At 44.5% G+C, this 23,532-nt stretch overlaps 1 long non-coding RNA gene across 1 annotated transcript; it reads right to left on the bottom strand.

Annotated features, from left to right (window-relative positions):
* Positions 1–17,541: 17,541 nt before the first annotated feature.
* LOC110319854 lies at positions 17,542–21,720 on the bottom strand. Its single transcript, XR_002380434.1, has 3 exons — positions 21,599–21,720; positions 21,295–21,438; positions 17,542–17,678 (listed from the first exon to the last, which is right to left on the bottom strand). It is a non-coding gene; the product is annotated as an uncharacterized LOC110319854 (long non-coding RNA).
* Positions 21,721–23,532: the final 1,812 nt, after the last annotated feature.

The raw sequence follows: 23,532 nt of genomic DNA, 5'->3' as shown, positions 1-23,532 counted from the left end.
GATTTGGACTGCAGACTGTAAGTCATCAATAAATTCCTTTACTATATAGAGACTATCTGCAAGTTCTGTGACTCTAGAGAACCCTGACTAATACACTATGGAAGAGCTCTGACCTCTGAGAACCATGACCGACAGTCAGAAGAACCAGAACCGCATCACGGGCACAGCAGTGGCTGCAATCCTTGATGCCCACCTGGTCACTCTTCAGAAACAGACAGGCCTGGATGATGTGGTCAGACTCAGCTCTACATGCCCGTTACTTCTAATCGACTGGCTATTAGTATTTGATGATTGAGCCAGACTTGCAAAGTTGATTATTTTCCCTCTAAATTCACATCTATCCAGGTGTCATTCTAAATATACTACTTATGCCTTCTTCATGTTTCATATTAAACACTGAGCAATTTAATGTAACTGGATTTATTACTTTAGAATTAAATAGTATAATGCATATGCAGTATTTTAAAAATCCATTAGAAAATTGGCACCTAAGTGAGTTTTGAGAATGTAAAGGTGTTCCCAGCAGAGATGGCTCAGTGGCTCAGAGTGCATGTTGTTCTTGCACAAGACCTGGGGTTTATTCCCAGCAATCGTACTGGATGGTTTACAACCATCTATATAAGCAGTTCCCAGGAACCTGATGTCCTATTCTGGCCTATATGGACCCCTTAACACTTGTGGTACATATGCATGCATCCAGAAGCCCCTCACAAACACAGGAAAGTAAGTACAAATGAATCCTCAGTGGAAGAAGGATGCCTCTAGTGTTTTCTGAGGTCACTGCCCCGCGCCCCCTTTCCCACAGCCCAGTGTTAGCAATGCCATTACACTCCAGCTGAAGAACAAATCCTCTAAGTAGTTCGAAAGAGCAGCCAGCTGCAGCTGTGTGCTTGGCAGAGCTGCGGATGATCACAGTGGATCCCATGGCAGAGCTGCGGATGATCACAGTGGATCCCATGGCAGAGCTGCGGATGATCACAGTGGATCCCATGCAGGCTGCTTGGCAGAGCTGCGGATGATCACAGTGGATCCCATGCAGGCTGAACTAGCTCCGGCAATGGCATGAAGCCTGCAGATCTGTGTAGTAACTACTACATGGTTGCAACTCCAGGAGATTCACATTATTCCTTCAAGACTTTCCTGCGTATGTGTTTTGGGGATTTTAAAAAGGTATTGGAGTAAGTTAAGTTGTGGTTTGAATAGGTGTGGACTTGTGTGTTTGAATGCTTAGCCCACAGGGAGTAGCACTTGTTGGAGGAAGTGTGTCATTATGGGGATGAGCTTTGAGGACTCTTATGCTCATGATCTGTCCAGTTGGAACACAGTCCTTCCTTGCTGCCTGTGGATCAAGATGTAGAACTCTCAGCTTCCTCTCCAGCACCATGTCTGCTTGGACTCTGCCATGCTTCCCACCATGATGATAATGGACTAAACCTCTGAAACTGTAAGCTGGTTACAATGAAATGTTTTCCTTTATAAGAGTTGCCTTGGTCATGGTATGAAGTGGACATTTCTGGTTTCTTTGGAGACTCGATCATGTGATGTTTTTCTGGAAACTGTCTTATGAGAGGATGCTTTTGCTGAAACAAAACATGGGGTGGGGGGCTGTTTTACTGAGAACAGACAAGCTGTGTTTTTCTGGAAGTAGCCTGGAAAATGGCCTGTGATGTTTTGCTAGAGTGGACACTTGAGAGAACATGTGATGTTTGGAAAGGGTATATATAACCCAACAGGCAATGCATCAGGCAATGAAGATGCTGTATGGAATTGGTTGCCTTGCCACTCTTTGCTGATCATTGTTTGCCGTAACTACATCGAGAGAAATGCAGCAAAGAACTTCTGGTGGTGTTCTGTGCTGCTTCTCTGAACTCGGGCCGACAGGCACAGCCTTGCAGTTTCTTCTACACCGAAATGCTGATTTGTGAATGGTGCTTGCAAGTGGATCAGGAACCCACTGTTGGTTGATTCCTGTGAATGGAACCGCTCATATCCTGACAATGCAGATTGGATTCTCTCCAAAGAACTATTTCTAAACAGGCCCATATCTTCCTTTGCCCTATTAACCTTTCCTGTCTACTACTTCTGCTGGGTGGTGGGCTAGAAGCATTTACTCACCCTTATTAAAAGTAGGTTTTGAAGAATCTAAGCCTACAGTGGTGTCTTTTCACAACAATAAAACCAAAACTAAGACACAAGTTTGATATAAAAACACTGTTTACAGTTATTGCATACAATTTGGTGAGTTAGTCAATGTCATAAGTATGTGGATATTGCCGCTAAAGTTTTCTCCTGTTCTCTTTGTTTTATTTTAGTGATAAAAACATAAATAAATGTTCCTTGCTTTCTTCTTTCTTTCCTCCTTCTTCTTTGTGTGTGTGTGCAATGTGTGTTTGTAGTGATGCACACCCAGCCACCCACTCACAGAGCCCAGGGTAGAATTGGTGTTAACGCCTATCAACCTAACGCCTATTGCTTTCAGTCAAGGTGTTTCCCTTAGCTTGGAGTTATGTTCTTCAGCTAGGCTGGCACTCAGTAAGTCCCAGAAATCATCCCATCTTCACTTTCAACATTGCTGAGCTTACAAGGTGTGTGTGTGTGATCATTCCTGACTTGTTATGTGGGTGCTGTATCTGAACCCAGGTTCTTAAGCTTGAACAGCTGAGGTCAGGTGGTAGTGGCGCACACCTTTGATCCCAGCACTCTGGAGGCAGAGGCAGGTAGATTTCTGTGAGTTCAAGGCCAGCCTGGTCTACAGAGCTAGTTCTGGGACAGCCAGAATAACTCTGTCTTGAAAAAACAAAACACAAAAAGATCGAACAGCAAGTGCTCTTTCTCACTGAGACATCTCTTCAGCCCCGCATCCCCACCAGGGTCCCATGTAGCCTGGGCTAGCCTTCAGCTTTCTGTGAAGTCAAGATGATTTAACCTTTGGTCCTCCCAACTCCACCTCCCAGGTGTTGGGATTACAAGTGTGTACTCCTGAGCTCAGCTTTACACAGCTCTGAAGGTAGAATGATAGAAGGCAGGGTTCGTGTGCTAGGCACGTACTCTACCTGCTAATCTATACCTCCAGCCCAAGATCTACCCTTTTTGTGAATTTCCAAATATACAGGGAAATGTTGTTTCCTGCAGGCACAGAAGACCTCTACAATTACTGGTCTGTATAGTATTGGCCGTCACCTGTTACAGAGGTGAATTTCAGAGTCATTAGCTGAGGCCACTCCCTTTTCCTAAATTCTGAAATGAGAAACAAGATGACAGTTACATGTGGGTCCAGTCTTCCCTGGCCTGCAGGCACACTCATTCTCTCTTCTGCCAGCAACAGGATCTCAGAGTCAGGATAGAACTTCTTAGTTTATACAGCCCCACTTCTTAGGTTTGCTCATGGGCTAAATTCTGCCCAACAATTTGATGTAAGATGTAGGACTTTGAAAGAAATGACAATAGCAATCGTCTCAGGCCATTTCTGCCTTCTGCATATAGAGGTCTATGCTGGGTTTCCCGTGCTGTGTTGATAACTGAAAGCTGGGCTACAGATTACAGAACTTGCTGATAAAAAGATCCGTGTCTTTGGTGACTATGGCACTGCTCCATCAGTCCTGCCTTGGACTGGCTGCCTCTCCAGTATATTTTACCAGGGGAAAAGAACCTGGTCCCAAAGCTGTCAAAAACTGTCCAAAAAGTGATTGGCAGTCGAATTGCTACACAGCCATCAACTATTTTTTATGTGTCAGGCACTGTGTGATAAATTCTCTACAAATGTTTTACATTTTAAATTCTCTACTATTAGCCCCATTTTACAGATTATAAAAATGAGACAGAGGCAGAGTAACTTGTTGAGGCTCATTCTGCTGGTGCATTATTGGAGGAAGTATTAGAATGTAAGCAGTACAGTAAACACACCTTCCTTTCTTACACACTCCTTTTCTTACATATCAGCAGCAAGCTTCCCCTGATATCAATATATGAGGGACTATTTCTTCCCCAATGAACCGAACACCTGAGCTCCATCTTTCGGTTGTTATTATTAATGGGATGCAGACGTTCCCATACCTAGCCCCAGATTCCTCTGAATCTGGAAGTTGGGAATCAAGTAAGGAAATGGTTTAAGGTGACACATCTGGACTTTTGAATATAAAGACTCACAGAGAACAAACCAGGCTGCTGAAACAGAGGACCAGAATAAAAATAAATGGGATTTATCTACCACAAGCACCATTTCCCACAGGAAACATATGTCTCTTGAATATGAGAGAAAGTGCTCTAAGTAGACTGGAGAGAGGCTCTTTAGCCTGATGCAAAGTTTTCACTTGAGGAAAAAAAACTACTTTATCTTTTTATCCCCCCCTCACCCATTTTTCTCAGGAGTGGTTGAAATGTCAGGATTTGAGAAAACTTGAAGATCTCAAAATAAGGGAAGTTGGGAGTACAGTTCTCTGGAACTGCAAAGCCAAATAGACGGTGATGACTAACTAGATCACTGGTTGGCACCAGCAGCCATTCGTTGTGTGTATTCCACTTGATCAGTGAAGTGCTATTTGTATTTGGGTAACATCTTACCCAGCCAGAGTCTAGCCAATGATGCATGAGCGTGAGGCCAAGGGGCGATTCCAGGAGTGAAGTTAACTGGGCTGCAAAAGCTGCTCTCATCTCGTCTTCCTGTACTTCCTCTTATCACGGGTCTAGGAGGACATGGTGTCTGGACCCATGACATAGGTTTTGGATTGAGGATGGCTATACAGAAAGACGGCAGCGGAGCCCTCTTTATTCACTTGAGTTTAAGGATACTTTATCTGTGGACTTTCATTTGAGAAGGGAACGTAATCTTGTTGGCAGATCAGTTCCTTTTATTCCTGCCTTGTACATTCCAGGCTGACACAGTGACGTAAAGCCACATCCATTTTGGATGGCAAGAATAAGAGAAGTATTAGAATGAGTTCAAGACATCAGCTGCATTGTAGATTCACAAAGACAACAGAGCAGAGTTGTGAAGGGGCTTGACAAAGTCTCCCTTCTCAGTATTCATTCTACAGAGAACTCCTGGACAGTCCTATGTGTGACGCTATTTGCCAGGCATTTAGGGCACAGGGATGAAGCAGGGCATGATTTTGTCTATATAGAAGTTCACAAAATGCACCTGGTGGGTGGATCGCCAATCTCCATGAGCTGTGCACCCAAGGCCCAAGGCATTCACTTTTGTTTGTATTAACCACAGCCTCTTTTTATGGTGAAGAAGAGGAAGAAGAAGAGGAGGAAGAAGGAGAGGAGGAGGGGGACGGGAGGTTGATGGGGAGAGGGAGGAGAAGGAGAGCTGACAAGCACCTGTGCGCCGTCATGGGTGTGGTGGTCAGGTGACACCTTCAGGAAGTGGGTCAGTCCTGAGGTCTGGGAATCAAACTCAGGTCCTCAAGGTTCTGGGATAACTGCATATTGATTCACAGCAACAAAAAGTAATCACCAATGTGATTATGACTTCACTACAGCCCTAGTTCTGAGCACACAGCAAAGGATGCACCTTATATGCTGAGAAGCATATGGTGCCTTTGAACTCGGAGTGAAGTGATTCCCATCAACGCAGGTTTGAGACTGTATACATTATGAATGCAGGATTTTCTGCACAATGTTTTCTTCTCTGAAACAACAGTTCAGTTACAGAAAATGAAGACTCTCAACATTGTCCTTAATGTGTATTTATCAAATTACTCTTTGAGTTGGATTGCGTTAGAATGTTCACTTCTAGCTGGGCATGGAGGTGCATACCTATAATCCCAGCACTTGAGAGACAGAAAAGAAGTATTTTAGGAGTTCAGGGTCAACTTGGGTGCATAGTGTGTTCAAGGCCACACAATACCCTGTCTCAAGAAAGAAAACTTTATCTTAAAAATTGCTGTTGGCTTTACTGAGCTGAGTTACACAACTTTTTTTTTTCCAGTGAATTTTGGCTTAGGATGATGATAGAATTTCTGCCAGGCAAGATGATATACTTGCAATTCCAGCATGCAAGAGGTAGAGTAGGAGGATGGAGTTCAAGGCCAGCCTCAGATGGACAGTAAATGTGGAGCCTACCTGGGAAACACGAGATTGCATCCCACCCCCACAAACCAAACAAAGAGATCAGAAAGGACTGGATTGTAAGATTTTCTGAAATAGTCCTCAGCCTACATCTGCCACGCTGAACTACACGTTCATGTGAAGTCATGGTCTCAGTACTGATAGTTATAAATTGGACATATCAATCAGCTCAAAGGATGCTGCAGACATTTTCCATACTGCAGTATCAAATATTTAGCCACGTTTCAATTCGTTACGTAAAAGCAAACAAGGGTCAGTGCAGTGGCTCAGTGGATAAAAACTGTCGTCACACACACATACTGGGTGACTTGACTGCCAGCTAGAAAATTAATTTCCAGATGTTTTTCCCTGATCTGACCCTTATATGCAAACTCTGATTCTTGTATACTCACCCACACCCATTCCCAGTGCACATAGACACCCCGATAATGAAAGAAATAGATAAGCAGCATATCCCTTTCATTAGTATGCAAACTTGATTTAATCTTTAATAAATGGTAAAATTGTATTTTACATATATATGTATATGTAAGAGAAACAGTTGAAAACACATTTCTTGATGGTTTATTATCAATTAAGTGTTTGACTTGTGGAAGGACTGGGGACCACAGTGCTAGAAACCCTGTGTTGAAGATGAAGGAGAATGCATGGGGTGAACACACGGGCTCTCTCCTCTGTGTGACATACATTCCTGGCCATGGGAACGCAACCAAGCATTCAAGCATACACACATAGTTTGGCTGCACATCTACACCAGCAACCTTGCTGCAGGATCGCATTTCTTCTGCTGCTTTCAGAACATCTTGTGTGCTCAGGTGCCTCTTTATATGGTGGTGTGGTTGGAGGGTGGGGGCAATAAAACAATAGTCTCTGGGGAGAATCTCAGAGTTCCCTGGGATAGGAAGTTCCCTAAGAGATCAGGAGCCACAAAAATTCCCACCAAACAACAAAGCATGTGCAGCCAAGATAAAAGGAGATGGGGGTGAGAGAGAAAAACAAAACACCGCACCCTGGCGGGGGAAGCAGGTGACCCAATACAAACAATCTCCTTTCTTCTATTATTTGCAGAGTTTGGGAACAAAACAAAACAAAACAATGCTCAACTCCTCCCCTCTCCGGTGGAGGGACCTTCAAGGATGCTTAAAGCAAGGAGATGAAAAGGTTTTTTCTCAGCCCATGTAACTGCAAAGAAACAACATGTAAAAGTAGCAAATAAACAGAGAAGGACCAGACTGCTAGCGATCAAGACCACTGGGCCAAGAGCAGGTAAAAGGACCGACCAATCTTTGGATGGACCTGTGGATGGCTTCTCATTTCATCCTCAAAGCTGACCCTTCAGCTTTGAAGCCACCAGCTGATGGGCTGATCCGCTTCTTATGGATTCAGCAAAATGCACCTGGGTCTTGTGGCTGTAATGGACACAGGAAGAGTCAAGAACAACCTCTGCACTGTGTCCCGTGGAGTCTCCTCTTTGTGTGGACCCTTCTGAAGTCTTCCAGGGTCTTAGAAGCATGTCTAGCTAATCACATAGTGTGTGAAATCTGCAAGGATAAATTATTTCTATGCCTGTTGAGTAGTCCCCATTTGGGGACCAACTTTAGGGTGTATAAGCCCCAGACTGAAGGTAAAATTTCCACAAAATGTCTTTTCCAACTCTTGAAAGAGTCTCTTCTGTTCTCTGCATACATGGATTGCATTAACCTTGGCACAACTTATAGCTAAGGGAGCAACCTGAGTCACAAAGCTGGCAGGTAGTAAGGAGATGAAGTTGGAACTATTGGTTCAGGACTCCTCTGAAGTAAATACAATCCTGCTGGAGGACTGGCTTTCTAGCCACTAAAACCTTTCGCTGCCCCTTGCACATATCTGCCCTGTTTCTTTGTTATTTTATCATATAACATCTCAGGGATCAAATAATCCCAAGCCTGAAGAATTGCTCTTGACTTCTGCTATGGGGTCAAGGGAGGATAAGGGACCTCGGTGAGAGTCCTCAGCCGACTTGAGGCATGCCTATGCTTGTCTTGGGAACAGTAGCTGCTTTACAGGAAGGACTCAAACACTTTCCAGAAAGCACCACAGGAAGAGAACAGAGTAACAAGGTCAATCACATTCAAAAGCCAGGGGTTGTTTTGAATGCAGTGCGGTGTCTGCCATGGAGATTTTCTTCCAGCCGAGTTTCCGAGGATCCATACCAGGATCTGAAACAAAGAGTCAGAACATTAAAAAGGCATTCAGTAGGACTGTGTGGCACTGTGCACGCAGACTGAATGGGACCTAGTGCGACTTGGGGCTCACTTTCAACAGCTGGGTGGAAAAATGCCACAGCTCTTTTAAGTGTTCTCATTCGGAGGGGATATGGAAAACACAAATACTCTTATGGACTGCACAGCTTTGAAGTCGTTGTGACTTTGGGACCAGCTCTTATTGGAGAGAAGAAAAAGTGCCTAGGCTAGAAGATCAGGTGACAGGCAAACAAGTGACATGGCACACAGAAGGCGATCACCATGTTCCACGTCATGGTTGGCTCTTTACATTACTTATTCCTCTAAAGACTTCTCTGGAGATGGTTTAGTGAGTAGACTGTTGGCTCTGTAGGTGAGAAGACCCAAGTTTGAATCCCAGCATCCATGTCAAAGCTGGGAGTGGAGGAGAGTACCCGTGACAGCACTGGGCAAGGAGAGACAGACAGAAGAGTCTGTGTGCTTCCTGGCCAGCCATTCTGGCTGAAATGGCAAGTGCCGGGTTCAATGAGAGCAACTACATAACGAAATAAGGCTGAGAGAGGTAAAGGAAGTCACAGGGGAAGAAAACAAACTCTGGCTTCCACACACACAGGTGAGAATAGTTATACTGACACGTGTGCACACAAACACATAGGTACCACGCACAGCACCCCCCCCCCCAACACAGACTTTCCATGCATGGAAGGTGGACTTTCGTTGCTACAGTTGCTGACAGATAAGGAGACCAAGTCTCTAGAAAAGAATTACTAACTTAGAATACACCCAGTTGCAAGAATGTGCTTGCCCAACCTGTTTAAACTTTAGTTTCCTTTTTTTTTTTTAAAAAAAAAAAAAGATTTATTTATTTTATATATGTGAGTACACTGTAGCTGTCTTCAGACACACCAGAAGAGGGTGTCGGATCCTGTTGCAGATGGTTGTGAGCCACTTCACGGATGTTGGGATTTGAACTCAGGGCCTCTGGAAGAGCAGTCAGTTCTCTTACTCCCTGAGCCATCTCTCTAGCCCCAGCTCCTACTTCTTAACTCTGTGTTCACAGTTGGAAGCCAAAGAATGTTTCTGTTGCTCTAATTTAAGAACTACTCCTGTTAAAATCTGAAAAATTCATGTGCTGGAGAGCATCAGTATTTCCTACTACAATCCTGCTACACTTGCTTCTCTCCCAAGCAGTGTTACTTGAATAACCGAGGCCTTTGCGTCATTCGGTCTAAGCGGAGAGACCCGTCGTCTTCACTGGAAATGTTTAAGTACTTGGACAAAAGGTGGTGTTCGTTTATTTCTAGCAGGTCAGGCCAAATTGTGAAGGTTGAATTATGTTTCTCTGACTGAAGAAAGGAAATTGGAAAAATGTTCTGCCAAAATTTGCTTACTGATGTACTTGCCCTTGTGTATACAAGAGTCAAGGCTATTGTTTGCCTTGAGAGATCTCAAGCACACACACAAAAAAACGATAGGACATCACTCAGCCTCCAGAGGTGGGTGAACTGATGTCTACATACAGTGTCACTGTTCCAGGGGTGAGGAAGAGCCTTAAGCTTCACAGAAACAGAGTCACCTTTTCTATGAGCCATCTCTGTTGAGGTGACAGGACCCATGGAAAACATAACGCTTGAACAAAACAGTCCATGATTCTCACTGGTAAAGCCTTGTTTGTTCAGAACATGGCACATCACTTCGTCTTTGTTCATGACTTTTCTTATGGAAACGTTGACTTTGCAAGGGTAAAGGTTATGATTCTGACTATATATAAAACTAGGTGGGGATGGGGAAGACCTAAGTTTAGGGGAGTCTATTATTTTTCTGGATAAAAATAGTTCCACTCACTCTTGATTTGCAAGGAAAACATCAATTAAACCAAACAATGTTCCTTGCAGAGTATAGATGCCGCGTTGTCTCTGGACCTTTCCTTTGAATTCGTTGTGCACTATGTCGTGTCTTCTGTTAGGAGGAAATTATCAACAACAAGAGGAAATCCTGGACTAGTATTGAATAGTCCTTATTTTAAAGGGACTTCCCTTCTTGTGGGAATTGTATGCAATCAGAGCAGCACTATAAAACGTTGGGATTATTTTACAAGGTTTGACTTTCAGCCCCATTTTTTTTTNTTTTCTTTCTTATTATTTTTTTTAAGGATCGGCTTATTGTGCTTAAGATGCAGTCAATTGTTGAGCTGGAGAGCATTCTTCTCAGGCTCCATGAACTTTAAGGTGAGGTGGAGGTTAAAGCATTTGCCACAGGAAGCAGGAGGTCCTTAGAGACACCCGTTTATTCTAGAGCACACAATGACTAATAAAGGACATTTGAGTCACAAACATTTGCCCCTTTCTGAGCAAAGACAACTGTCTTCACAGTGGGGAGACTGAGCAAGCTGGTCCACAGCTCCCTCCTCATGAGGTTGGCCCAGCCAAAGGTGGGAGGGTTGAAGTGAATGGGTCCGGAAGACCTATGGTGGGAAAGAAGGGTCAAACTTACTTTTCTCCTTCTGAGAGTAGCTAAGCATTACCTGTGGCCAGGAGCCGCGTGGAAGCTGCAGCAGCATCAGAGGATCGGGCTTCTGGGCCCCCTGGTCTGTGAAACCAGTTAGCAGGCAGGATACAGGAATGCCCACTGCTGCATCCTTGGTGCTGACACACCCATGAATGTGCCTCCTGTAAGGAGCTCTGATAGGGGAGGGTAGATTGCCATATCTGCAGTTATAGATAGTCTCAAATGCCAGGTGCAAGCACAGACGTTCTTGGAGTTTTTATGTCTTATCTGAAAGTGTGCAAGGCTCTGGCATTAGACTCAGCACAAGTTCAGTCAAACTTTCTAGGGTGATATCGTATTGTCTGGCATGGTAGCTCCTGGCCACATGGAGCTATTAGGCATTTTTCACGTGCTTAGAGTGACTAAGGAACCAAATTATAAAGTTATCAAGTTATCTTCAATCTTTTTGTACGTTTGTTTGTTTGTTGAGATAGGGTTTCTCTGTGTAACAGCGCGCTGGCTGTCCTGGACTCACTTTGTAGAGATCCCCTTGCCTCTGCCTCCCAAGTGATGGGATTAAAGACCTGTGCCACTGTGCCTTGTCAAGTTATCTTTAATCTTTCTGTTGTCGTTGTTTCTTTTTTATCTTTAATCTTAATCACCTAAATTTAAATAATTCTGTCATGGTCCACGCCTGACACCTGCAATCCTGGCTGCCCATTGTTTACCTTGGGACTCGTGAACTCTCAGGAGATTTGTGCAGGGACCCGACAGTGGCTCTTTTGTGTGCTGGTCAGTATATATATATATATATATATATATATATATATATAAAACAAAATATATAAAATATATAATATAACCTATATATAACATGTAACATAATATATAATATGTAGTGTGTGATTATATAGTATATACACATATTTATATACAAGTTATATATATTTATATAAATATAATATATATTATTTTCTCATCTTATTTGGTCTCTCCTTAGAGTACTGGTCCCAGACCTGTGGCCTCCGTGGCCTTGAGGATGTATTGCTTTTCTACAAAGGAATTTGAAGAATGGCTCCTAATGCAACCCTCCTCTGCAGAGACCATACTACATCCCCTAGCAGGTCTTGTTCAGGACTGATCATGCGCCTGCATCCTTTGTAGCCACTGTGCTCAAGTTCCCATCCCATTCCTTTAAAGGTGGAGCTAGAGTCCCATTGGAATAAGAAACCCAGGGGCATGCGAGCATCCCACACACTCTCTGGGCATGTTTAGATGACTGCATAGCATTCTCCAGGTTATGAAGATACACTGAAGACAAGTCATTCTGATTAACAGACGGTTTGGACTGATAAACTAGATAGCTGTAACTACCAATGTGGGCTCCTCAATTTCCAGGGAATTTAGCACAATCAAACAATTTTTACAATGAAGTACTCTAAATTTAGTGCATTTTTCCTTTGGTGGTTTAGAAGGTATTTTAGAATCCTGTAATGCCCTTGAGGGATCATTATGAACAGTAGTTACTGTTCCATTGCATATCAAGGAGGAATTAGGCTCATCTTAGTTTTCTAGTAAGTTAGATATACAAGATAAACATTTGCTGCAAATAAGCCAATTTCTAGCTTTATTTCAATAATTATTGCCTATTACTTTGGGCGGCTTTTATGTTAAATTTATTATATTGTTAAGATTAATATGATTCAGATAGAATGTCTTAAAACTTACCTATATGATAGATGCTAAACTTAAAATTCTTAAACAACTCCTTTAAATGAAAGTATTTTTGATGCAACAGGTACATTCAAGAGAGTTGGTACAAACTGGACTTCTGAAGAATGAATTTTATATGAGGAAGTGTATGAACATGAAGATAATGTGTTCGTCATAATAAATGTGGAAGAGTTTCACAGAAAGGTCTACGCATCACATCGTTAGTAACAACCACGTGCTGTTTCTCAGCCCTGTGCATGCATAACTCATCAGTTTCCTTCTTAGTCACTGTGACAAAACCCCTGATAGAAGAAGCAATACAAGGGGATGGGTGGGGTGGTACAGTTCATCACACCAGGGAGGGTGGGGCACTGGGGACAACTGGAGCTGGGGGCCACCTTGGAATCAGAGAACTCAGGCTAGTACATGTAGCAAAGACTGGCCCCTCAGTGATTTACTTCCTGAGGCTCAGCCCTAAGCCCTGCCTGGTGTGTCCAACTTGCCTTCCAGGCTGCCCGGGACTGGGAGTGCTAGGAATGAGGCCCTCCCTGCAGATAGATACAACTTCCCATACTGTGGTGTCAAAAGGCTGGATAATTCTGTAAGTTTACAACCTCCCCCAACAGTGCCACCAGATGGGGACCAACTGTACCAACACATTAGCCTAGAGGGAATATGTTACATCCACATAGTTATAAATTAGAATATATGAAATAAAAATTCATATTATTTTTTTCTCATAAATTTGCATTGGGGCAGTTAGATGGGATGAAGAAAACCTACCTCATCAGTAGGGACCAGCATCATTTAATCCATCACGGGCCTGAGTGAACACGAAAGTTTACCTTTTATTCTTCGTGCTAGGACACTCATTTTCTTCTACCCTCAACCATCAGAGCTCTGTATACTCTGAATTATACTAGCTACTTGTCATTTATTACTATTACTACAAAGATTCTTGGAAAAATAAGACACATGGGAAAAGAGGACAGCCCATAATTCTAACATCCCAGGCTTATAACATAGTTACTAGCACACTTGCTGTTTGAAGGTTAACTGCAAATGTTTTATTTTACATGTGTGAGTGTGCACAGTGTGTGCTCAGGAGCCTGTGGAGGTCACAAGAAGCTGTTAGGATCTCTGTTACAGGTGTGTGAGCTGTGTGTGAGTGCTGGGAGCTGAACGCTGAAGGTAGAATTTTAGGATGTTTATTTATGATTTGTGTGTGAGAGAGAGACAAAGAGTATATGTGTGTGCAAGTGTGTGTGTGTGTGTGTGTGTGTGTGTGTGTGAGAGAGAGAGAGAGAGAGAGAGAGAGAGAGAGAGAGAGAGAGAGAGAGAGAGAGAGCGAGCACAGAGGATAACCTGTGAGATTTAGGATTAGGTTTTCTCTTACAAGCATGGAGGATGTGGGGATCAAACTCTGGACAGCAAGGCACCCCAATCTGATGTGCCCCTTCTCTGGCCCCATATGTTACGTTTTGTGAGAAGCCAGGAGAGGTATGCCTTAAACAGGAGGAAAGCTAGAACAGGGAGATGCTGCTTCCTGGGGGATATGATTCCTATTCAGGCAAGTGCTCTGATGTGTGATTGGTCGTTGACACTTTTCAGAAGCTTATGTCATCAAAAGAAGATCTGTGGTATGTACACAGTCTGCAAGGAATGAGTAAGACACAGCATGCTGGGCCACCTAATGCGTCTTCCCCCAAGTTTCTATGGTGAGCCCTTATCTCCAGTGTGATGGTAACAGGCGTTTGGAGGCATTTTCGTCTTGAGGGTGGAGCCCCCATTTAAAGGTGGTGGATTATCTTGGAAGTTAGCTTGTTCTAGGAGGAAAGTCTTCCTTGATCACAATACCATAAAACACAGAGGGTGAGACAGAACAAAGACAGTAGTTTCAGCATAGCGTTTGCACTTGCTGCAGAGGTCTGGAGGTAGGAAGGACTAACTTCGAAGAGCTCAGAGGCTGAATCCTCTGGCAGGTGTCTCTTCAGTTAGAGTAGATAAGGAGGCTGGCTTGGTTCTTGTGCTCCTGGAGTCAGCCCCATTTCCTGGTTCTCACACAGCAGCCAGACAGTGCTATGTTTGGATTCACAACACTGGCCAGGGGATGTTTACGTCCTCATCGGGACGGCTGTGCCCACTGAAACCCAAGGAGCAGTGACAATGTTTATTTCCGGAATGGTAAAACACGAAACTCTTGGTCTCTAAAAATAGGTCACTGCTTTACTTCACCGTGAACCGGAATTGTTTACGTAGCCTCAGAACTGCCTGACAGTGCTTCTCCCCAGTTGGCTCAAGTTGAGAAAGGGTCTTATATTGTCTTTGAAACCCTGCAGATTTTTAATTTCCGGAATTATCACAATATTTGGAAGACAAGTATAAGATTGTTTCCTGTACTTGTTCTAAGTGGGTAGCTTGAGAAGTCATGCAGAGAGTTAGCCCTTACATCATAAACTCTCTAAAGTCAGAATCGTTTTCAGGAAATCTGAACTCCGTGCTTGAGAAGCCTGCTAGGTTGTTGGAATCCAGTCCCGACCAGCCCATGCAGGAACAAAACAGAATGGGGCAAGGAATCCCTTTCTGGTAAAAGAGTTCTGGTGGGTTTAAAGAAGACTAGGGACTTTTTTTTTTTTTTTTTGGTTTGGGCTTTAAAAATGTCAAGCATAGCGTCTGGTGACACTGGCCTGTAACCCAAGCTGTCAGGAGCCTGAAGCAAGAGGCTGGAAAGGCCTGCTTGGGCTACAGAGCAAGTTCAAGGTTACCTTGAGCAACTTAGCGAGGCCCCGTGTTAGCAATACAAAGTAAAAGGCGGCTTGGGATGTAGCTCAGTGGTGCAACACTTGCCTATTCTGGGCGAGGTCCGCAGTTCAATCTTTGGTACTATAAATAAAGGCATATGTTTTTACAGAATAAATTTTCCAATCTATAAATCTTAAGATAAGGCTTTTCTGGATAAGCTGGTTCTCGTGGAGGAGTCAGACTGGCAACTGTTTGTCCATACGTGTTGTACAGACACATCTTTTCACGTGTCTGTGGCTCCTAGAGCAGCTCTGCTGTCCCCAACCCCAGTAGCTTTGTTTCCCACACTTCGGACACTGTCCCTATTAGCCAAAGGGTTTATAGCAGATTTAAAAAGGACAGGTTTCAAGTTCAGTGCCCTCACTCCTGTGACGATCACCGAGCTTCAGGCCTCCCATTCTTCTGTCTCCAGAATTCTGCACTATTCCCAGAGCAGTCTTCTTTGGCCTGCTTCTGCCCTGTGAACTTGTGATAGACCGAAACACATGGTCAGTCTCTTAGTCTTTAGTACCAAATTCTCACACTTCAAAACCAAAAAACAATTGGCCCACTGTTTTGTATTTGAATCAGCATTTCACTGGAACCCAGGCTGGCCTCCAAAAATTGAAGGTTGGTATTAAGCATGTGTGCCGCGGTGACTGTAAGTGTTCTCACCTTCTTTCTGGGTCCCCTGGTGTCCAGGTCTGTCTGAGTGCTGGACCATTTTTTCATCCTTCAAGGCCAAGTTAAGAGCATCACTTTCCTGTCCTGAACCACGTGGTAGATCAGTTACTTGGCATTTTATACTTTTCTTAAAGTACGGAGGTGTCCTCTCCTTAGATCCGGTCTGGGTGCGCTGGTTGGCGTCAGAGAAAGCTGGAATATGCTTGACTGTGAACTCTGCACTCAGTCTCAGCGCTCTACTTCTCTAATTCCCCTGTTTTCATCCAGGAAATAGCGATTGAGTGTCCACTAGGTGGGAGCTGTTTCTTTCTTTCTTTTTTTCTTTTCTTTATTTCTTTTTTTTTTTTCAGCTGATCTAATCTCCCAAGGAAAAATTTGACCTCTAGAACATAGAATTATATCATGACTATGAGCCTGAGAAGGGTTGTGATGGAAAAAAAATGGATTTAATCAATGAACACTACATAAACATATGGAAACATCACACTCACAATTAATTCAGGTTGAAGGGTGGCTTTCTTTTTTAGCTGACTTCAGCATAACTGGGCTCGTGAGTTCACTAAGCTATTCATGAGGAGAGCTGGGAGTGCTTCGGGACCAGAGTCATATTCTTGACCCTGGACTGAGGTCTCCATTCTCCATAGAACCCCAGGCACCACCAGAGACTGCTGCCTCAAAGGTGAGCCTAGGACATCTTTTACCTCATGGGTCCCATATGCCCCATGAACCTTGGAACAGGACAGCCGTTCCCTTTTGATGCCTGCATGGTCCCTGTGGACTGTCCTGTGGCTGGCATCCCCCTCTGTTACTTCCTCAGCCGACCCCATAAGAGTCTGTCATATCTAGAGAGCTATTCTGACTTCAGAAAGCAATTTGGCCTATTTTCCCCAGATACCCATGTTTTGCTTCCAGTCTCTCCAGGTTCAGTCTTGATATGGTCTTTATGAGAGACTGTGGGTATGTTTACTGCAGCAGTAACCCTGGTAGACAGTTATGGACTCAGGGATGAGTGGACAAAGAGATGCACGGTCGAAACACAACAGTACTATTCAGACACAAACAAGAAGCAAAGACTGTCATTGGGGTGGGGGAGGGGGAAGCCGCCAGGCATGATGGTGGTCACTTTCAATCATAGCGCTCTTGAGGCAGAGATGGGGAGATCTCTGAGTCTCATGATCAGCTTCGTCTACATCGTAAATATAGTGACTTCTAGGTTACATGCGACTACATAAGGAGACACTATTAAAAAAAAAAAAGTGGTTCTATTTCTTAAGTGAGACAACCATAGACAATTGGAGCTGTAAACGGCATCGAGCCTGAGACACCGTGGTTCTGTTTTCTCCAGGACTGGTCTTCTTTGTGCACTAAGCAAGTGTGTCAAGAATAAAACCCCAAACTCTGCCTTTCAGGTGACCGAGTCCAAGCTCAGCTCCTAGGATAAGGCTGGGAAGAAATGCAGTGAAAGAAACCTATGCTTCAGCAGCCAGGATGGAAGTGGTCGCTCGTTTCTTCCAAGGACCTAGGAAGGGAGTTTGTGGTTGAGTTCAGCACTCCAGGATGGAAGATCCTTGCAGTCCCTTTGGCCCCACATCACGGTGCCGCACCAGAGTGAGCCCTCCGTCTTCTGTGCTTGTTTTGCTTCCAACAGGACATGACCTCCTCTGGGATGTTTTCATTTCTTCCTTCTTTAGACAGCCCATCCTGCCTGTATCTGGCTGCCTGTGAGGGAAGAAATAGGAAGGAAAATAAAGCCAGGGTGGGGGGCTGGGGACCCTGCTTCCCCACATTGAGTGACAGTCTACTTCTCCGGGACATGCAAGGATTTATTTCAGCATTCTGGATGTCCCTCCCAGCCCACACCCCATTTCCCCTGACTCAGCTTCTCCAGCTCTCACAGCTGGCCACACAGGATTCCCACCTGCAGCCAGGGCCCTACCTCCTTCCCTGAGCACTCAGACTGGAGACAGGAAGCAATTAAGCAGCCCTCCCTCGCAAGGCCTCCCTCACACCCAGACACAGGGAGGATGCTTGTCCCTTTGTCACACTGCTAAGGACCAAGGTGCTGCCCTGCCTGCCCTGCACTGGGAATTGCAATAGGCTTCCCAGTCCCTTGCCTCTGTGTACTAAGCCAGGACACCCGCAGCTGGCTTTTCCAGCCCCAGCCTGCTCCCCACAATGCATCCTGGTTTCTGAATCCTCCCTTCTGCTAGGGGATGATTGCAGAGAATGCTGGCTCCCTAAAGCTTCTGGTGTCCAAGGTGACTTTTGGTGCATATTTTGAGAAGTCGGGACATGTCCCTTGCCTGGAATCCCCAAAGTTCTTTTAGTTTGGATGTGGGTGCTTGACTTGCTCTCAATTCTAGGCAGAACGCTGTACAAACTCTAGCCTACAGTTCACTCAAATCTCTCCCTGCTGGTGAGCCCTTTCTACACTGTGCTGGGACTGCCCCTGCCCCAGGCTGCTTTATTTCGTCTTTGCCACTGTCCCTAAATTTGAGCCCTGACTCTTTTCTGCTAGCTTAGCTGCCGGGCACATGGCTGTTCTACACTCTGACCACTGTGTGGCCATTGCTGGTTACAGGACTTAGTGGCCTGCTGGCACTACTCATGTGGTGCCTTATGCCTTGCAGAGATGCCGGGAGGGTCCTGGGGGCTGAGGGAAACATGGCGATCTGGCACCATTCAAGTTAGCAGTCTAAATTCTGTTTATTTAGAAGAATGGTGAACTCCGTAGCCTTCTCATTGCTGTAGCAAAATACCTACAAAGGAGGTATTTTGTAGGAGCAAAATACCTACAAAGGATAGAAGACTGCATTTTGCCTCACACTGGGGAGGCAGCATGCAAGTGCCCATGGTGGTGGTAACAGAAGGATTCATCTGGCCGCATTGTATCCATAGAGAGAAAGCAGAGAGCCCAGTGCCCAGCTCCTTTCCCCTTCAACAACAACAACAACAACAACAACAACAACAACAACAAACTCTCCCCCAAACAAAAACCAAACAAACAACCCCCCCAAAAAAAAAACAAAAACAAAGTCTTTAAAAAGAATTCAGTCTGGGACTCCAGCCCATGGAATCTGGTGCCGCCCAAGTTTAAAGTGGGTCTCCCCCATCAGCTAAACCTCTCTGCAAGTGTTCTCTCAGACATGCCCATCAAGACGACCATCACAGGCAACTGCGGGATCGAGGCACACTCTTTTGTACGTTTTCTTTACAGCTTTGTCTTTGTGTGGAAGACAGCAGTTTGGATTTTGACTGTTCTGTGATGAATTCTGTGTGGTTGGTCATGGAATGGGCTGCTATTTTGGGATAAGTAAGTTGAAGTCCTTTGCAGATTCCCAGAGCTCACCTCGCCATGTACCTCTGGCACCTGGCATGACCCCTACTCCACTGAGCTGCCTGTGACTCGTGCTTATCCACTGTCTTCTGTGTCAGACCTTGATGACCCAGTAGGTATGAGATACAGCTGGACTGCAGGACTGCGGCTGTCAGGAGGGGGAGATGTTCAGATACCCAGTTTCAGCACTGACTTCTCTACAGCTTTCTCTCTATCTACTTGAAAATCACTCTTCAAATGGATCTTCCATCCTTTCCCTCAGGACACGCTCCTACTTTCTCTCTCTCTCTCTCTCTCTCTCTCTCTCTCTCTCTCTCTCTCCTCCCTCTCTCTTTTTTTTTTCTGGGAGCGTGTATCATTTTTTTCTTTCAACTTAAGAACATTGATTTTGCCATTTCTCACCTATGGGAAGACCCTGCTAGGAGACTTCCTGGACAGATGAATGACTCGGAGATGTGGCGTGGACTCAGGAAAACGAACTGAATTAGCGAAGTCCCTGGGGTGGGGGTGGGGGTGAGAAGTTGTCTTGTGATCACCTCTGGGTTTTGAAAGAGCACAGGTGAGACAATTTCTAACAGGGTCACAGAAAGTGGTGAGATGAAGCTGGACACTCTGCAGGTTGAGCCGGGCTGGTTATCCTGCCCTGCATTCTGCAGGTTGAGCCGGGCTGGTTATCCTGCCCAGCAATGTCCTGCCCTCTCTTGGAGCACTTGATTCACAAGAAAGTGGGCTGTGGGATCAAACTGTCAACATCCGTGGTGTGGACCCTTGCTTGTGCTTCTGGACCAGTCTGCCTGGCGTCATCTACAGCAGCCATTGCATCATGCTACAATTACACTCATGTCTTTTTCTTTCGGAAGATGTGTCTTCCGTGAGAGTAGCAACTCCTTCTATATGGTTTAAAGTCACACTACATGTGCCTGTGTACATGGAGGCAGGTCAAAACTGGGCGTCGCCTTCAGTCCCTCTCCACCTCATAGTTTGAGACGGAATCTGTCACTGAACTTGGAGTTTGCTGGCTCAGCTGGGCTGGCAGGCAAGCAAGTCCCCAGGATTTCTTTCTTTCTTTCTTTCTTTCTTGGTTTTTCGAGACAGGGTTTCTCTGTGCAGCTCTGGCTGTCCTGGAACTCACTTTGTAGACCAGGCTGGCCTCGAACTCAGAAAGCCACCCGCCTCTGCCTCCCAAGTGCTGGGATTAAAGGCGTGTGCCACCACCGCCCGGCTAAAAATGTATTCTTTTCATGCTGCTAGCTTCTCAGCCCCAGAGATGTTCTCAGCCAAACGTATCTCTTTTCCAAGAAGTATTAAGTCATCGAGTGCTCGTTAGTCGTTATTATTGTTGTTCTACTGTATGTCATTTGGAGCCTTTCAAGTCAGTTTTAGATAAAAATAGTGCAGCTTTCTGAGAAATAGAGCAATTTTGGTCTCTGTGAGAAACTGTGACTTGGCCTTTAGTCAATGTGTCTTATGGTCTCCAAGGGATGATAACATTGGAGGCTGCAGGGCTGTAGCTCTACTATAGGTAAAATGAGGCACAAGTGAGAACTGGACATGATCTTATTGTTTCCAGACTATGGGACGGCTAGGTGTATTCTTGTTAACAGACTTTTGGGCGTTGAGTTTGGAAATAGCACAGTGTGGGACCCAGAGCTGCGGATCCCAGCAGGCAAGCACTTACCCCAGGTGCACATCTTTGCAAATGAATTCAAATGACTCCAAGTCCTTAGGCTTTGTGAGCTCACACAGGCCACAATGAGGTGTGGAAAAACCATCATGGCTCAGCAACTAGGGACTTCCAGAGATGGAATGAGCCACTGGGGCCTGATGGTGGCAATCTCAGTAGATCTGGAGCTATGAGATTTGGCTAACGGCAAAGGGACCAGACGTGCGTGAAGTTTCTGATTCTCTGGGGGGATCCATTGGTGGGAAATCTGCCACCTACTTTTACTGTTACTGTTTGATCCATCAGTGTTCGTTAATCTGGTCCAACAGACCCACCTGCCTCCCTCAGGAGAGAGAGCTGTGGTCTCCATTGATGTGTGGGGATCTGGGGACAGAGATGCAGATCCCGGAAACAAACTGAACTGTTTGTTCCTAAGGAAAATACAAAGGAAGGTCAATGCTGAAGCCACCTGGACAAATCTGTGAAGAAACAAATTACCTCTATTCTAGAGACTACTAAATTCCAACCATCACACAGACCCGTGCATTGTGCACATGCCGCCAAGCCAGGTGCTCTCTGTTGAAGTTTGGAGCCAGACCTCTAGCTGTGTGTGAACTGCTTTGTTACTTACTTATTTACAGTAATTGATGTAGAACTCAAGAGTTGCCAGAGAAAGTGTGTTGGATCTTTATCCTCTCTTCACTTGACTTTCAGCGCAGTTCTGCTGCTGTCAGCGGGTCCCTCACAACTGCTTCTCTTTCGTACTGAATGGATAGCGTGAGCTCTTTAAATGGCTGCTCATGTTACACGCTCGTCAGATGCCAGGTGCTCTTCCACAGACTTGAATAGTTCATAACTCTGAGGGGAGGTGTGATCACTCTCATCATCTAGGGGAGGAAATTGAGGCTTAGAAGGTTCAATGGCTTATCCTCAGGGCTGCACAGCTGGGATTCCAACGTTGGGCCTTCTGGCCACAGCCAGGTCCTTCATGGCGTGGGCATGCTTGCCCTGACTGGGTTGCTTCTTTTGTGTTGGCTGTTGGGTAGCTGAAGCCAGAGTCAGCCTGCCACAAGCATGCACTTAGTCTGGTGAAAGGAATATATTGAATTTCGTTCTGGGTCAGTGGGCTTTTGTTGCTATTGTCTCTATTGCTAAAGTTCTATCTGTCTATCTATCTGTCTATCATCTATCAATCATCTACTTACCTGTCTATCATCTATTAATCTTCTATCAATCATCTATCTATCAATCATCTATCATGCCTGCGAATGTATGTCTGTCTGTATGTGTGTGTATATGTATATATCTATCTACTTACATGTCTATCATTTATCAATCATTTATCATCTGTCTATCTATCTATCTATCTATCTATCTATCTATCTATCTATCTATCAATCATCTATCTACCTACTCATCTATCATTTATCTTTTGCCTCTATCCATCTATTTAAACGCATTGGATATTTAACAGATTGTTACTGGTTTTGAGACACGCAGGCCCAGGCTCACTGTGATTTTGTCTGCAGTCCTCCTCCTCCTACCACACTCTCAGTGCTAGAGCTGGAGGACACACCCACGGCAGCCTCTGCATAGTTTTTGACAATATATTCATAGACTAGAGAAGCAAATTAAAAGGAAAACTTACATAAAGAAATAATGTATAGATTAATAACTGCCCAAGTTTCCCATAAATTGCATGAATCTCACTTTTCTTCTTTCCTTACCCCTGCCCACAAGCCCCTAGCTTTCTGTGTAAAGATAAGATATGAAGCCATTGCCAAAGTTTTGGCTGTGGACAAATTTTGTTTTGTTTTGTTTTGTTTTAATTGCATGTCTCAGACACAAATATTGGTAATGAAATGTTTGGAGTTTTTTTTTTTTTTCTCTTCTTGGTTTTTATTCTGGTGTCAATGAAGTTCAGCTGGCTTTGGTTATAAGATCTCCAAAAGTTTTATTTATTTATCTATCTATCTATCTATTTATTTTTTTTATAAGCAGTCATTTCCTAGGCATAGTGGCAAGTGAAATGCACTATGGGAAACTTGTGAACAATATAAGCGCGTCTCACTGCTGTCTTGGTCACTGCTGGCATTTCTTGTAACCACGAGTGTTTGCCGAGTTAAGTGAAGCAGATGGAACGCTTCAAGTTGAAAAGATTTCTGACCCCTTTGTAACAGAGCTATGCCCACTATTTTGGAGGACAGACAGTCTTATTCACCAGCAGATTTGGTTGGGATGGTGCCTCTTGAGAATTTGTTAGTGAATGTGATTTAATTGGCATGCTGGATGATTAAAAAATCATATTATTTTAATATGCATTAAAAAAGTATAAAAATGTTAATAGCAAATGAGCTAATTTTTTTTATAATATAGAATAGAGTTTATTCAGGGCATGGGGAGGGGAGTTAAGAGGGTAGTAGAGTCAGAGAGAGAGAAGGAGAGAGAGAGAGACAGAGACAGAGAGAGAAGAGAAGAGAAATAGAAGAGTAGAGGAGTACAGGCTGGCCATGAGCACCTGGAGAGAAGAGGGAAGGGAATGGGGAGGGAAGGGGGAAGGGAAGGGGAGGGAA

Source organism: Mus pahari, chromosome 4 (assembly GCF_900095145.1).
Source record: "Mus pahari chromosome 4, PAHARI_EIJ_v1.1, whole genome shotgun sequence".
Taxonomy (NCBI): Eukaryota; Metazoa; Chordata; class Mammalia; order Rodentia; family Muridae; genus Mus; species Mus pahari.
Note: the sequence above shows the minus strand (reverse complement) of the source record. Positions and strands in the feature narration are given on the sequence as shown.